We start from the raw sequence: 4,906 nt of genomic DNA, 5'->3' as shown, positions 1-4,906 counted from the left end.
ACAATGGCATCAGCGATGGAGTTAAGCCTGCGCAGCAGTGCAGGGGTGATGTACTGGACCTCCATGGTGGCCGCCATCCTGCAAGTGTTGATCTCGGTGCATTGCAATGCCGACGCTATCACCTCAGCCTAAAAATGGATGGACTCCTCCATCATGCCTTGCAATCTGAGGAGTACAGCGGACATCCCTTCCTGTTCTTCCCTAGCTTGCCTTTGCAGCTCCAGCAACTGTGACATGACCGAGTCCAGGGGCGTTTCATCTGACTATGACTCAGCAATGTTCTTGCCTCCAGCAGTTCACTGAGTGTCAGGGACCTGGGAAGTCCCTGCCTCCGCCTGCTTGGATCAGAAAATGCGATGTGCTCACCAGATTGTGATCCCAAGACTACTCTAAAGCTAGGTCCCACCGAGGTGTGTGTCTCTGTGCTAGTAGAGGGTGTGGGTGAGCGCTGTGATGGGACTTCAGAGAGGGTGCCTTCAGATTCCTCTTCAGCGGTTTCTTCGGAGCTTCATTGGAGGCCCTGGGTCATGGATTCTGTCAGCTGTTTGGCAGATGTGCCTGCAAAAGCAAGGGGAGATAATTTGTGCATGGCAGTCGCCTATGAAAGAGGACACATCACTCATGGCAAGGTTGTCTGATCGATGTTGCACTGCTAGATCCTCTCTTGATAGAGCAGCACCAACGTCAGCACAGAACAGGCCCAGATCATCGCCAGCCAGCTGAATGGCTCTGTTTTCGAATTCTGACAGAAGTTAGAATTCCAGTCTCCCTTCGCCCATCTGCGACCTTTCCCTCCGTTGTGAGCCAGTTTGTCCTGCATGGATAGAGATGGGGAAAGTGTATCAGGACGCCTGCTGGGCCAGATGATAAGTATGCCTGGCCTGTGTGGGTGGTGAGTGGTCCCATGGACGGGATGAGGATAATGACGGTGTGTGTGAAGGAGTGAATGGTGATGTCCCTTGTGCTGGCAGTGAGCGAGGGCCCTGTGGGTTTGTGAGTGTGTGAGTTGGGAGTGATGAAAAGAGTTGACTTACTCTGGTAGAACGGAGGAAATTATTCATCCTTTTGCGGCATTGGGTGGCTGTCCTCCTTTGCAGGGCATTCGTGCTGACCACCACTGGCACCACCTCCCAAGCCGGGTTGGTGACACTGCTGCCCATCTTGCGGCCAGAGCGGAGGTAGAGCAAATCCTATCGGGCCCCCACAGCATCCAACAGTTGCTCAAGGGGCCCATCGTTGAAGTGGGAGCTGCAGTCTTTTAGCCTCTGCTGGCCATGTCTCCTAGACAGCAGTGGTGAGGTGGAGACGATGGCTGCCAGCAAAGCATTCAACGTGATGGAACTGGGGTGTGATGGCGAGCAAGCAAACGAGAGTCCGCATGCCATGGAAACAACGTGTTTCCCGGGAATGCATAATTAATGAGGTGGGTTCGGGAAGATACGGCGTGAAAGCCCACCATTTTTATCAGAGGGTAAGACTCCATTTTACCCACCCACAACTGCAATTAGTGCAATTCTTGGAAAATTCCGCCCTATGTTTTTCTCCTCAGTATTTCCTGCATTTTCTGTTTTTATTTGAGCCTTTATCTCGGCTGGTTTGTCAGATTATGCCCTAGAGAGCTCCAGCAATTTCTTTCCCTTTAGCACTTTTACTAACAGTAGTCTCACTGAGTTGTTCCATTACTTACCAGCCTCTTCCTATAGCTGATCTCAGTCTTCACGCTTTTCCCCTTTATCGCATTGACTGCCTGTCAGTTCAAGCCTCAATGACTTCTCATTGTACACTCACCTCCTCTGAGTTGCTGGGATGCTGACACTGCAGGGATCCTGTGGGCTGCTGGTAAAGAGCTATAGCCTAGGGAAAATGGCTCTTAGTTGCCTTCACAATGCTGAGATCTGAGTTTTCAAATCGGTGGAAGTAGGAACACATCAGCAAAGCAGCCCCATGCATTTGTCTAATTTTCTGCACCCCTTCTGAATTCACCTCCAAGACCTGGGAAAACTCCCCCAAGTATTTCAGTGAGTGACTGGTCACAGGCTCCTTAGAAATAAGATGGAAGCAGTTAGTATTGACTCATTCAAATACACCTTAGAATTATTTCTTTCACAAAATAACTATGGGCTACAGCACATGGGTAATTTGATAAGTGTAGAATGTTAGGGAAGAACAAGACAGTTGACAAACCTTTTCTATTGCCAAGCTTCTCCTTGTTGGGATCTATAGTAAATCAACTGATAGAGATTGATTATCATGATGAGTCAAACCTCCATTATTGTTGTATCTCATAAACAATAGGACAATGGAAGGCAAACTAGATGGACCTTGTTTTTCCTTCATCAAGCATTTGCTATGATCCTACTTGAAAGTCCCCAAATTTTGTTTAAAAAAAATGTTAGAACAGTACTTTAGGTACAGAATGAAGATGCACACAATACAAATAACATCAATTAAATATCAGGGATAATTTTCAATTTCACCACCTGGGTGCTGAGCTGGTAGAGCTGGGGTGGCCACGAATGGAGGTTAAGAATACAGTAGGCTCAAGGGGCCGAGTGGCCTATTCCTGCTCCTGGTACCTTTACTGAGCACTCTCACCTACCAATCCCTGCGCGTGCGCACAGGCAAAAATGATTGCAAGCTTAAGGCCTGCCAATATAATGAATTAGAACAAGCACTGCAATTGCATTTGTGCACTGAATTACTTTATTGATTAAATTCATTAAATAATTACTAATTGTACTAATGACTAATATATGAAGTATAATAAGTAATAATAGTATCAGCAATTTAAAACTAATGTACCCACCATAGGAATGACTAGTAGGCATTTTGAATTGGTGATGACAGCAGCTCAACGTTCATTTCAGGGTATAATGGGACGGCAGCACCATAAGGATGTAGACAACACATGGGTAGGTCCAATAGGATCATTTCCCATGGGCTCTTGCCGGCCTGGAAATTATTTTATATGACATTGATATTAACTAATGAGGCTGGTAGAATGGCAATTTGGAACTGCCCAGCCTCTAATCTTCATTAGTTGATATCAATGTTATTTAAAATCATTTTCATCAGGCAGCAACCCACAGTGAGTGCCCACGAATAAACATCCCATTGGAGTTTCCTCAGGCTGGGCATTTCTAAATTCAAAACACCAGACATAAGGACATCCGTTACTGGAACGGAAGCAGACTGGTTGACAGATAGGCTGTCCTGTACGGAACCAAACAAATGTGGCCACCCTAGGTAGAGCAGAACATCCTTTTTGAACAAAAGTCAGTTGGATTCAACAACAGCTGCTCCAACAGACACCACCCAGAAGATGAAATTGAAAATTCCCACCTTAACCTGTCTTGAGCTGTGAAGTTGACTGATGTCAGACAGGACATGGGTGATGTGTCAAACAAGAAGAGGCTTATATCAGAGAAAGAATTGGAATAAGCATGTTTTGTAATGTCTCCTGCAGAACGTTTTCTACAAAATCTCTGCAAAATAATCAGGAAGGTCAATAATCGGAGTATAAAAAAAAAGTTCCTCTGTACTGAATCTTATTTATAATTTTGAGAGCAGTTAATACCTTAAGTAATTTTGTTTCACATGCACATATATAAAAAACAATGGCTTAATTTGTAAATATGTATCAGATGTCGCTCTCAGTACTATATATTCAGTCCTCAATTGCTGTATTTTCCTTTAATTTTGTTTCAATAAAAGGATTAAACCTAATGTGCAATATATTAAAATGAAAAATGTATCTATAACTATGTATACAATTACCTTAGTGATTATAACATCCTGTTAATAATAGAAAATAAAAGCATGATACTTGCATATTAAAAATTGTGTTCAATGTTCATAGGCATGCCAGAGATAGCTCTGACTGTATAAATTAAACAGATTTTACATTGTTTTAATTAAATACATTTTTACATTAAATCATTGTGGTGACATTTTTATTGTTGATGATTGTTACTGATTAAAATTGGACCATTTGCATGACTGAAAAAAACATATGAATTAGATAGTAATCATTCTTTAGGAACAAGGCAGCATTAACAAACCAAGAAGAAAGTGTTTGCTTCCAACCAACAAGCGACAAGTGAAATGCAGAGGATGTCCTCAAAAAAAAATTCAAGGAAAGGCAGGAAATATATAGAAATTGCTTATGGAAAGAGACTATTTACCTGAACCAGTCCATGTATTTACCCTCCCATATGAATAAATATTTCTAATCACATTTACCTACTGGATTTTTATATTCCTCTATCGCTTCCTCAACTGATGCAGTCTCAATGGTAACACCTCTAACCATCAGAGTCCACTTGCCCAACCAATCAGCACTCTCTTCTCATAAAGTATAAATTGTTGTTCCCTTTACATTTGATAATGTTGCGAATTATCCTGTTGAGTACAAAATGAATGGCTTTGACAAAGAAAATCTCTCTTCAGCAGTATCTCTGTTTCCTTCATCCACCTAATTCAGTTGAGGGTGCTGACATCATATCTGCCTCAAACACTAACACTGGAAGTGAGTTCTACAACCGCAGGCAGCACCAATTGCACCTCCGTAACTACAATTTTACTATCCTGCTGCTCTCATTGAGTCTCCTTTTTGTTATTACTTGTGTTGCACCTATAACCACTCAGTGACACATTGGTTTTACGCAGATACAGAAGTGGTTTCCATGGGCAATGCTGTGGAAACTTGCCCTTTTGAGTTCAAACCTCTCATTGAATGTTGCAACTATATTGCACAAAAATGCATATTTTTTTTGGTAAATTTGACGGTCTAGATACTAAGGGTTAGATTTTCAAAGGGCCATGGGGTCAGGACCCAGTGCGAGTGGGAATTCAAAATTGTGGTCCCAGAGGTCATGTCAGGATCCTGATGCTTCCGGGATAGTTT

This window comes from Carcharodon carcharias, chromosome 1 (assembly GCF_017639515.1).
Source record: "Carcharodon carcharias isolate sCarCar2 chromosome 1, sCarCar2.pri, whole genome shotgun sequence".
Lineage (NCBI taxonomy): Eukaryota > Metazoa > Chordata > Chondrichthyes > Lamniformes > Lamnidae > Carcharodon > Carcharodon carcharias.
The sequence above is the reverse complement of the archived record's forward strand: the minus strand, read 5'-3'. Positions refer to the sequence as shown.